The sequence below is a fragment of the Poecilia mexicana genome, unplaced genomic scaffold, assembly GCF_051168715.1.
Source record: "Poecilia mexicana isolate PSO_F unplaced genomic scaffold, ASM5116871v1 scaffold_22, whole genome shotgun sequence".
In the NCBI taxonomy this organism is placed as follows: Eukaryota; Metazoa; Chordata; class Actinopteri; order Cyprinodontiformes; family Poeciliidae; genus Poecilia; species Poecilia mexicana.
In genome coordinates this window covers 25281293-25293810 of record NW_028263391.1, presented here as the reverse complement: position 1 = coordinate 25293810, position 12518 = coordinate 25281293, and the positions used below count along the sequence as shown (strand labels likewise).

The window sequence follows — 12518 nt, the reverse complement described above, 5'->3', positions numbered from 1 at the left end:
ATTGCTTCCCCCCGTGTTCGTCCCCCGGTCTAACGGTTCGTCAGTCCGCTGGTCTATTTCCTCCCCTCCACCCCATCTTACGTTCGTTCATTCGCCCTCTCCTCCCACTCCAGGCGGCATTTCCCGTATTTTCAAACCCAAAGCGTGACAGGTTAGGTGGCAAGGTGAGTTTAATTAATCTATTAAACTCACTGAAGATGAATACATAAACTAAAAGCTGGATTGTAGACATTTTTTATAAGCATATTTGTGAGCCTGCCTCTTTGTTATTAAATTCAATATAATTTCAGATTTTTCTATAACTTTTCTTCTGGTTAACTTAGAAAGTGAGCTATTATTGTTACAGGTTACTTTTCTAAACTACAAAAAAGCAACTGTTAGGGATGCTCAAATATGAAAAATTGGACTGATATTGATATCTGATAGTAACATTGGTATTATGCCAGATTTACCAATATTTCATTTTATATTTTTTTTATCCGATTACTCGATTAATCGTAAGAATAATCGATAGATTACTCGATTACTAAAATATTCGTTTACAACAGCCCTACACACATCTATAAAGACATATCTATGTTCTCTGTGCGTCATTTTCAACCATTGTTTCCTTTAAGGACCAAAACATGAAGCTGAGACAGAAGACTGAAAAAATCTCTGTTCACTGTTTGTTTCACATTTGCTGCCAATTGTATTTGATTGTCACTGCATTGTAATCACACTTTGTGCAGCTCGGTGGGAGGCAGAAACATGGAGCCTCCTGACTGACAAAATGGCAGCTCATTATCAGCAACAAGCTCTTCCCCAGGGTTTAACACACCACTGGAACATCAGCTCATCCAACCAGCAGGACTGGCTGGAAATACTCTGGGTAACATTTGTGAAAAGCAAACTTTCAAAGCATCAATAAAACCGCCACAGTAACTGGACTGTTAATTGAAAGAGATAAAGTGTTTTGTGTTGCATTTTCTAAGTGTCCATATCAGTCCCTCTGACATATGCAGACAGACATTTGCTGCAGGCTAGCAGCTTGCAGAGTTCAGGTTAATGCCAAATGGAAAGGCTTTAAAAAATAAATAAAATTAGCAAATAAATACAGGAATATTCAGCCAATAGCTGCAATTAACTGGCTGCTATTTATAGTGTTGGCTATAAAACTGGCAAAGTGGCAGCAGATATTTGAAAGTCATTCCTGTTTACAGAGCAGATGGAGGAAGTTTAACCAAAAGCAAATCAATCAAAGTGTTAAATGATTTAAATGTTTAAAACATTCATAGTGCCTTTCAAAAGCCAGAGAAAAATGAAAGAACAAAAAGCATCATGAAGGAAATCAGCAACAGGTGAGGGAGGGGCATGAGGAGAAGCTTTAACATCAACAGAACTCAGATCAAGTCATTGTTAAAAGAAAGACTTAAAATCTCTTTTACAGGTTATAAAAAGTTCTGCTGCTCTGTTCGGATGAGACCAGAACTTTACTGAACTGGTTTAAGATAAATGCATAAATGAACAAAAATCAATAAAAGCCCATCAGAACTCAACACTAACGCCGTTAACCTCTGAACCTGAACTGAGGATTTATAACTCATAAACATAAAACTGTGTGGTGAAAGTCTAAGCAGTCCAGCTGTGAAACACGGTGGTGTCAGCATCATACTGTGGGGATGTTTCTGATAATGGGCGGAGCTAAATCAGGACGATCCCACAGGAAACCCAGTTAGAGGCTGCAGGGGGCTTGGGTCAAAGGTCAGCTCTCAGAAGAGAAGCAGTCTCATATAATATGGGTTTAGATCAAAGAAGATACATGGGGTAGAACGGCCTAGTCAAAGTCCCGGCCTAAATCCAGCTGAGAACTTGAGGTAAATCCTGAAATGTCCAGTTCTTCCTGTCCAAAGTGATCAACAGTGAAAAAGTGAAATATTTGTCACCATTTCTCATCTTTCTTCCACTCAGACAAACTATTTTGGGTTGATATAAAAATGTCTTCAGCTTTTGTGGTTGTAATTTAGCAAAACGTAGAAAAGTTTTCAAGGTGTTATGGTTTTTCTGCCTAACAGAAAAAATGTGGCTCATAACTGAGACTGAAGGATCAGGAATAAAAAGCTTCAATCCTCTAAAACTTCTGTTAACCTTCAAAACCAAATAAAATGTTTGTGATCGGAGTGAAGGAATGAAGCTGTCAGTGTGTGAACGTCCCCAGCATGGAGATGTTCTGCTAATCTGAGTGTGAACAGATGGGATGCGCTAACCAGCTAGGCTAAATGCAGCTATTGTTGGCATGGACCTGGTTTGATCTGCGGCTCCCTGATCCCAGGGTGCATAATTAAATGCAACATTTAATCCACTCAGAGTCGCTGCCCCAAACAAACATGGTGCTCCTTCTTCCTGCTGCTGCAGCCCAACGCTGCACTGCTAACATCACAGCTACAGTCCTGCATGCTGCTCTCAGGCTTCACTCAGTCAGCAGTTATGAATGAAGATCTGCATTAAAAATAAGTAACAGCTTCAGACTGAAGGAACCAGGATGGCTTTTATTTCTGATATCTGTGAATTATCGGTGAGGTCCAGCTGCGATGGCCTCGGCTGTCTGAGCGTCTGCAGCGTCCAGCCAGCCTCATGCAGGCTGCATGTTTCTGCCTTCAGCGTCAGAAAGCAGCCGGTCGTCAGGAAACGTCCTCATCAGGCTGCAGCCTCAAACTGAGCAGAGACCAGAGCATCCAAAGGGAATTAGGAGACATTTTATTGGCTGCATATTTCAGCACATCAATATTCAGAGAGCAGTTTGACCCTGACCACTCTATAAACACAAACTAAAGCCCAGATTAAGCTCTGAGGTTTCAGAGGTTTCTCTAAATATACATGGAAACAGAAAATACACATAAAAGTTTAGAGTCTGTTTTTTGTCGTAGCTGCTCCGTCCCAGGAGGAAAAGGGCTTGTTCGCCATGGTAACGGCTCCAGCGTATAAAGTGACCTCAGCAAAGATGCTGCTGATTCTAAACATGAGGAAGAGGATGACTTTTTCCTCTCTGAATCATTAACTTTTAAAATTCCTCCTTTACTCTAATTTACTGTTTATACTGTTTGTTAAAAGTACCATTGAATTTTAATTATATCTATTGTAATAGTAAATGATCATTATTAATGTAAATCTCTCTTAGATCAGAGCAGTAAAACGAACCAGTCAGAGTGGACGGGTTCATGGGTTTGATCTGAACAGGCAGGAGGACTGAAAGTGTTGGCCAGCAGGTCCTAGTCAAATCCTCCATTAACTGATAGTCATCAGTGAGACAAGCTCTAGTGTTGGTCTAGTCAAAGCTCGGCCGGCTGAGAAGAGTTTAAGCAGAAGGTCTCATTTATTCAAAAAGCAAAAAGCTGCATTATTTTTGGGACAGTTGGTGGAGCAGCTGGTGGTTCTGGTTGTGGGTTTGAATCCAGGTCTGCTTCCTCTGCTGACAGACACTTTGGCATCTTTTATCCAACAACCAATATTTGTGTTGTTTGTTCATCTTCTTGCCAGTTTCTGCTAAAGGTTCATCAGAAATGTTTCATTTTTAGGTGAGTTTTTCAGAACAATCTGCTGATGATAAAAATCTGAGTCTCTGGTTCTGATCTTTGGACTGAAGACATGTGAGCTGATGGACGGACACATTTCTGGGACGTTTGGGTGGATTGTTTCAGGAATCTAAGCTGACACGCCTACCCTGCGTCCCGCAGCATGACGTGTCAACTGGGAGCAACATACAAATGCAGGCCAGCAGGAAACATGGAAACATGATGTCAGGATGCTTCACGTTGCTGCTCGGCCTCTCAGGCCGCTGGAGTTACACAAACTCAGCAGATCTGTCAGTTTCTCTCTGCAGGAGGAAGGCAGCCTGAACTACATGCATGGATTCATACAGAACCTTATATTCAGTCTCATAAGGCAGTATGGGTCTCAACAGAACAAGGAAGACATATTCTGTTAACTTCTTAAATACAACAAAACATTTGACCTTTGTCTAAAAATAATCCATTTAGAACTAGGACCTGTCTGACAACATGAAGTAGGCAAAGAAAAAAGTTCAAAAAGCAGCACAGCGAGTCTCCATATGAAGAGATTCAAGAACTTCAGTCTGGAGGCTGTAGAGTCGTCTCAAAGGCTTTGGACTCCAGAGAACCTGAGTGAAACACTCCAACAGAACATCAACGACCATCAAACCGTCCGGCAGGTGAGGCTGCAGCCATCAGGTGACAACCTGCAAGTCAAGTCCAGTTCGACCCGTTACCAGAACCAGACCGGAGCCTCAAGAACCAGGATTAGAATCGGCAACAGACGGAAGTCGTTGTCGGCACGAAGCCAAATGTCTGACTGCATTGTGTCACATTCACACATCTTATCTGCAGAGCTCAGCTCATTATCACCCAACATGTCTTACATCTGTCACCCAGTCCTCCCCACGCGGCGCCGTGCACACACACACGCACACACACACACACGCACACACACACCCACACACACACACACCTGCACACCTACACACACACATGTTTGTTTTGCTATCTTTGTGGGGACTTTCCATTGACTTCCATTCATTTCTACAGCCTAAACCTGACCTTTACCCTTTTCCTAACCCTAACCAACCAAAACTCAATTTATACCTTAGCCCTAACTCTGACCCCTGACCTAAAAACAGGGTTTCCCCTCGTGGGGACCAGGCTCTGGTCCCCACAAGGAGCAATTGGTCCCCACAACGTAGTATATGTCAGGAAAATCGTCCCCACAAGGTATTACAAACAAACACACACACACACGACACACACACCTGCACACCTACACACACACACACACACACACACACGCACACACACACGACACACATACACGACACACACACCTGCACACCTGCACACACACGCACACACACGACACACACACCTGCACACCTACACACACATACACACACACCCACACACACGGTCAGAGCAGCTCCCCCAAGCAGGGTTGAGCGTTCAGCTCCAAACCTGCGTGGCGTTTCTGACGAAGGGAATCTGTTGGCTTTAATTACAGATTCAGTCATGATCCCAACTGGTTCAGTCAGCCAGAGACTAATCCTGCCTCAGCCACAGGAAGCTACTTATTTAGAGTAACTTGATGGCACCAACACAATGTGGCTACACTAGTTTAGAGTGTTGGCATGGCAACAGCCAGCACCCTAGAATAATAACATTCATCTATCACTGAATCTTATTTATTTTAGGACCTGAATGTGTGTTTCAGATAATATGCCTTTAAAACTTTAAGTGGATTAATTAATAAGTCATAAAAATGAAAACGTCATAATCTGTGGCTTCTGACTTGGATTTTTTATTTACAATAATAACTGATGAACATTTATCAATAATCTCCCTATATTTCTAATATTGTAATATTTCAGATGCCAGATCACTTTTCATAATGTTCTTTCATTTGATTAAAATACTTGTTTCATGTTTGTCTTTGAAAAGCAGAAATGATTTCACTGTGGGAAGGTTTTCTAAGAACGTTCCTGGAAAATCAGATTACTGGAGCAGAGGAGGCAGAGAGACCTTCTGCATGGTTTCAGAGCATTTATTTTGAAAAACCTGTTTAGTTTGCATTTCTAAGAAACAAATCAAACAAGTTCTGCTTCAGCATTAATTCTACTCTACTGGCTCTAATTATAAAAAATAGATACAAAGACGAAATGACTGCAGCCTTTTTTTGACATAAAGTCATTTCAATCTGGAAAGACTCAGACGGAGAAAAAGAAACAATTAAAAGATTTAATGACTGACAGTTCTTTAGCGCTGGTTTGAGCTGTGATTTGCTGTGAACTCTGCTGAACATCCTGGAAGCTGATTAGGGAAGCTCTCCTCCGGGCCCGACACTGGTGGTGGAGGACGGGAAAGGATGACGTCCTGGAGAGCCGAAGGATGTGGGTGGAGAAGGAGGTGGAGGGCTGAACACAGCTGGGAAGCGGCTGGCGGCCTGGGAGTGGATCCTTATATACAGAGCTGGATTGGTGATTGAGGACCGGCGCTGAGGTTGGAGACGAGCAGGACATCGATGGGCGAAAAATGAAGCTTTTAGCTTCATTTTAATAGTATTTCAGAGTGTCAGTGCTGTCAAATTGTTACATTTTAAATGAGAAGTTATAAAGTTTTATCTTGTGAATAAAAAGCAGAATCCATCCTGGAAGCAGAAGTGACTCAAACTGACATTGCAGAAAAACATTTGACCATATTTCCAACATAACTAACAAGCAGGCAAACAATAAAAATAACTTTTGTGGATAACTCCCTTACATCTCATGTAGGTTTTTGTCCCAAAATCTCATTTTTCACAGGGAGGAGTGTTAAAACTGTCTTGACATTTTTATTCTTGTTGAAATTCTTAAAAATTTGAGAAATCTGTTCATTTCTATTTGTGTTGTGTTGAAGAGAAAAGCTGTGGGGATTTCAGCAGCTCTGCTGTCGTGGTGGCATCCTGAGGAAACGCTGCTGCTCTCCACCATGACCCTCACACTCATGCATATGATTTCAGTCAGCTGCATGCTTCCTGCAGCCAGAGGAAACCCTCCCATCAGCTCCCTCTGTCTGGATAAACACAATTAGAAGTCCAGCATCTCCTCCGCTGGCTGACGGTTCAACAGAGGGAGGCTGAAAAGCTGCAGCGGTAACTTTAATGTGTTTTATTTGGGAGTTCATGTGATACTGTCTGTTTGGTGCCTGACAGTTTGGTGGCCAGTTTTCCTTCAGAAAGTCATCTTAAAAGAAAAATCTATATTTTCAAACGTCATTGAGCCAAAATGGCGTCCAGCATCAGCCTTTTGATGGACTCCTACATTAATCATTGCTCTCTACAGATCCAGTCACGTCCACTGTGTGTTGCATCATGTGATCTGAGCCCCTCCTCCTCAGCATGTTGCCTTTCAGCCTGTTTCCCTCCTGATGCTCCGGTCGACCCGGTTCTACTGGAACCAGAACTCCATCATCTGCTCCTCCTCCAGCTGCTGTGGCTCTGAGTCAAACCAACCTGTTCCCCTCCTGGCCTGTGGGGGCGCTGCACCAAGAACCACTGAAGGAAACGACACAATAACCTCTGAAGACACTGAGAGCAACTTCCTTCTTCACCAGATGGAAACAAGATGGAGGATTTTAGCGGTTGGAGGATTTCTCTTTTGACCACAAACCATTTCTCCCGCTAAGCTAGGCTAGTGTGTTTTGGTTGTGAGCTTATGAGCTACTTTGTTTGCCTCTATCTAAAATCTTCCAAAAATACACTGATGTTTCCTGTAAAAAAGGAACCAAAAGCTCAGGCCAGATTTTGAAATGTGATGGAAAAGAAACGAAAATGTAGTTTGATTGTCCATCATCAAATCAACAGGAGTATCTTCAACTTGTGCCCAACTTTTTCACCACAAACTGAACGGCCCAAAAACCTGAGCTGAGCCGCATCCATATGTGGAACTAAATTATATCTGACAGTTTCCAAAGCGTCTGCAGTTTGAACAGTCGCATCATATTTATCCGACTTTTGCATCATCAAGGTGAGACATGCGTCACAATTCAGCAGCAGAAGAATCCAGACGGTGGATCTGGAGGTAAACAACGAAAATGATCACAATGAAGTGATGAAATCAGTCTGAGTCAGTGAACACATCACATCCCAGCCCCACCAAGCCTGGTCCGACTCCACATCCAAACAGAACCGGGTCAGAACCGGGTCAGAAGCTGCAGTCAGTGCTCCACTAAAGGCTGCTGCTGTTAGCTTTTAGCTGTTAGCTTTTAATCAGCTCCCTTCGTCTGCTGACCGTCTGCTGACCGTGTCTCTGACCAACTTTACATTCCGGCGGCCATATTTACAGCTGTAAGAAGATCAGTGTGGCAGCCATCTTTTCTGCTGTAAACAGCGCTGCGGCTACATTCTTCTTCTGCGGGTCGCTTTGGAACCATAAACCGTTCATAAAGAAAATTGATTGCAATCACATTTAATTCGTAGCCTGAATGACCACACAGAAAAAAAAAAATCAGATTTCAGCGAAAAAATCTGAAGTGAGCCTGAAGCCCTGCTGTTAGCGCCTGTCAGCTCTTCTGTCCTGAGATCTGAAGCTGGAATTTGCTGACATTCATTCCTAACCTAATGACACAGCTATGAGACAATGAACACAACTAAAATCACCGGCTCCTCATTGAGCCACGCTCCTTTTCTAGAGCACAGGATGTATTTGCATAATGCCACCATATTCACAGGCCATTAGCACCAGCATGAGGGACTCGTGTGCACAAATTTATTGCCTTGATCAATCAGTGCAAACTACCGTTCCGGTGAAAACGGTGAAATTCCACCACGGCAGCGATGGAGCCTCGGAACAGACAGGAGAAGACTTTCCAGATGTCTGCAGATGTTCCAGTTAAAGACTTTTCAGATACAATTATTCTGTTTTTACTGATGAGCTGCACATTAAAATGAAACAATGAAATAAATCCTCTGTGGGATTATGTCCTTACCAGTTTCCATAGTTCAAGTTTCCACAGCAAACTGTTAAAGCATATCTACAATACAAACTGTAACATTAGCAGTGCAAGGCTCTATTATAGATATGTTCTGGTTCTATGGCTTTGAGGCCTTCTGAGGAAAAAAGAACAGAATAAAATATCTGAGCTTCTTCCACCAAAAACCCAATTCTGTCTCCAAGCTGGAGGTAAAATGTGCAGAATTAGACAAACATGAACTGATCCATCTTCAAAAAGACACAATCAGTGGCAGGCAGGGAGAAGATCCAGCAACACGGAACACAACCTGCATGTGAAGCTCATGACTTCTGCAGCTTTCCACCTCATGAGCCCTGAACGCATCATCATTCCGTTTCTGCTCCATCAGGGCGTCTTACAGCAACCAAGTTTCTCCTGAGCAAATTCTGAAGCTCATGAAGTAAATGAGGATGAAAAACCAAAGACAGGAACCATTTAGTGATTCTTTGGTTTTACTGCGTTTTATCTAAATGATGCACAGGAATATCTGCTCCAAGCCGTCTCACACACACACACACACACGTGTTTGTTTTGCTATCTTTGTGGGGACTTTCCATTGACTTCCATTCATTTCTACTCATTTCTACAGCCTAAACCTGACCTTTACCCTTTTCCTAACCCTACCCATCACATACCTAACCCTAACCAACCAAAACTCAATTCATACCTTAGCCCTAACTCTGACCCCTGACCCAAAAACAGGGTTTCCCCTCGTGGGGACCAGGCTCAGGTCCCCACGAGGAGCGATTGGTCCCCACAACGTAGCATATGTCAGGAAAATCGTCCCCACAAGGTATTACAAACAAACGCACACACACACACACACACACACACACACACACACACACACCTCATTTACAAAAGCTACATGACGTCGACAGCACCACCACAGACGGTCTAATTTTGTGCAGCCAGAAAGGTTTGCGGCTTTCCGCACAGCGGCTGTCCCGCCGCGCAGCCGCAGCCTGCAGGTGCAAACAGAGGCGCAGCGGAGGGAGAGGAGGGTGTAGTTTTTGCGGGTGTGCACTTTGACAAACCGCAGCGCGCATTCCCAACCACGAGCACATGCACGCGCAACTGGAGCTCACATTGAGCTCAGCGCGAGGAGCCGGAAGCTCCAGACAGTCCTGACCTTGATATATATATATATATATATATATATATATATATATATATATATATATATATATATATATATATATATATATATATATATTCCTACAGAAACACCCGCCCCGCGTCTGCAACCAAACCCAACAGAGAATCAATGAAATTTGGAGAAAACTCCGTGCTGACTTGGTTCACCATAGATAGATAGATAGATAGATAGATAGATAGATAGATAGATAGATAGATAGATAGATAGATAGATAGATAGATAGATAGATAGATAGATAGATCTACCTCTCCTGGTGTGTTTCCTCCCCTGTCTCAGCGCACAGTTATTCCTCCTAATCCCATCCTGCGGTGACTCTCGCTGTAACTCCTCAGAGGCTCCAGAGGAATAAAATCCGGCTCCTCATCGGCCAGGCGCCGCGCCGAGGTAAAAATCCTTCAGGTAGAGTAAATTCCGCTCCGGTTCACAGTTCCTCCAGAGGGCGCGTCCAGCACCTACATCCTTCTCCGCTCCTGCCTCCTCTCTCTTTCTCGCTCTTCCCCGTCCTTTTCTCTCCCGGCTTCATCCCTCCATCCCCGCAGCGAGAGAAATACCATCCGGCACCAGAAGTGGAGTGATTCTCCGAACCTCAGCCCACCGCTCGTCCCTCTTCTCTCTCCTTTTTAATTTCTTCTTTTCCTTGAACGATCTTCTCCTCCACTTCTTCCTCACTCAGCCTCGTCCAGGTGAAAGTGGAAGATTTCCACCAGAAGACATTATTCCAGGTTAATGGCAATAAATCACATTATTCCACAGGAAAGGACAGAATTAGTTGCTTATTAATAAGTCACAGAAATCCATGAGTGATTCTCCTGGTTTGATTCTTTTGGAGTCAGGAATCTGTTCAGAGACTCGGATCTGGATCTTCTCTCCTCCTCCGAGGCTGATCCCGTCAGCGTCTCTGGTTCTCTGCGCCTTTCCTCCACTTACAGTAAAATAAAATAGAATAGAAAACCAGATGACGTCCCAGTGAAGCTGTCCTCCTGTCCTCCTGTCCTCCTGTCCTGCTGTCCTCCTGTCCGGTCCCGGTCCTCGGTCCTTGCACGGCGCTTCTCCCGCACGGTAATCCTCACCGCACGGTGGGCATGACCGGAGTGAAGCTGCAGCCAACGACAGCGACCTACTTCCTGCAGCAGATTTCAAACTAAAAGCCCTCAAATAGTCGATTCCACTCATTTCAGTTTTCATCTTCAATAGTTCAATATGAAACTCAGTAAATAAAACAAAATCAAAAGATTTTCATAAATATGAATCTGCTTTATATTTCTATCAATATATTAAAGTTTTTATCTAATGACATTTTGTCAGCTTTAAAAGCAAATCACTGAGTTCCATCAAACACTGTTATACTACATTATATATATTACATCTTCATAAATAATATCAACTCTCCCTCATCAGCTGATTGTTCCTGCTGCTCTCCACTTCAGGCCTTCATATTAAAACCAACTTCCTGCCCTGGTCGGTCCAGTCTAACCAAGCTAAGGTTCTGACCCGGCTCTGCTGAGTGGTATTTAGCTCCGCCCCCTTTGCGCTGAGTAGTCTTTAGCTCCGCCCCCTTTGCGCTGAGTGGTCTTTAGCTCCGCCCCCTTTGGTCCCGTGATACATACTTTGGCTAAGTCTCCACTTTGGTGAAGTGTATTACCCACAATCCATTGCTGCATGTGATGTTTTGAGTTAATGGTCACCGAGCAAAAAACAATTGTACTGAAATATTTTTTTCAGTCCACTGTGAATGTGTGAATATAATCAGAGTTTGTTCTGTACTCAGCCAGATTTGAACAGCCAGATCTCCTGCAGTGACTTTGGAAAGCTAAGTTGGTTCGAGCACTTTTTTCCTAAAATTGATCAGTTGTTTTAGATTTATTGTTATTTTTACAAAGGCCAAAACAGTGACTGATCCGCCATCTTGAATGTCATCCTTATGATGTAGCCCGTACTGCCCCAGCTCTCTAATTTCTGCACACTTGTACCGTTATGTTCACTGAGGACACATGGCTTCAGAATCTCCTGCTGTGACAGAAGCTGCACCATGAAACTAAACCATTCCCACCCCGGATCGTTAGCTCCATCCAGATCCCTGACCACAGAGCAGATCTAACCATTTCCTGTGAACACAGCAAAAAAGCTTTTATTTTGAAAGGCACTCATCTTATTTCCTGTCTGACTCTGGATTTGTTGCAGATCTTGACACCACCTGAGCTCCTGCTTGGAAGTTGTTCTTGTAAAAAACGAGTTTCTTCTGCGGCTGATGAACATTCCTGAACGACCTGGAGCCAAATTCAGTTTTTATCTGTTGGAATCATTTCTTCAGATGATTCCAGGAGATATTCAGTCATTCTGCACGTCGAGCATCCAGTGCAACTCTTCTCCTGAAGATCTGAACCCAATGGATGGATGTTACCTCCAGTTCAGCCATTTGGAGCAGAGATGGAGGTTCTGTTTGGTTCTGTTTGGTTCCCTGGTTCCTTTTGGGATCCAAAGGATTCAAAGAGGTTTGAATGTTGAAATGATCTGAATGCTGAAGGAACATAGGTTGGTTTCTACAGTTGATGCTTTGAACCAACATTAACGTTTTTGTGCTGGAAATAAAATCATTTTAATGACCAACATTAAAATGATTTTATTCAGACTGGATGAAAATCATCCAGTCTGAATAAAATCATTTTAATGACCAACAAGAATTTTCCTGAAATGATTTTCATCCAGTCTGCAGCTGGTGAACTCCAACATGTTCAGCTGAGATCAGTTAAAAATCAACGAATTATTGACATGATAAGAGAAACACTTCATCACCCAGATTTATATATGCAGACAGGACCTGCTGTGAT

General features: G+C 43.2%; 1 protein-coding gene across 1 annotated transcript in view; it reads right to left on the bottom strand.

Annotated features, from left to right (window-relative positions):
* Positions 1–10752, bottom strand: part of LOC106932438 (leucine-rich repeat and fibronectin type-III domain-containing protein 5) — an 84374-nt gene extending 73622 nt beyond the window's left edge. Inside the window, exon 1 of the mRNA XM_088002638.1 lies at positions 9936–10752. The gene's annotated coding sequence lies outside the window, so the exon portion shown is untranslated. The remainder of the gene's footprint in view (positions 1–9935) is intronic.
* Between the last annotated feature and the right edge of the window lie 1766 nt (positions 10753–12518).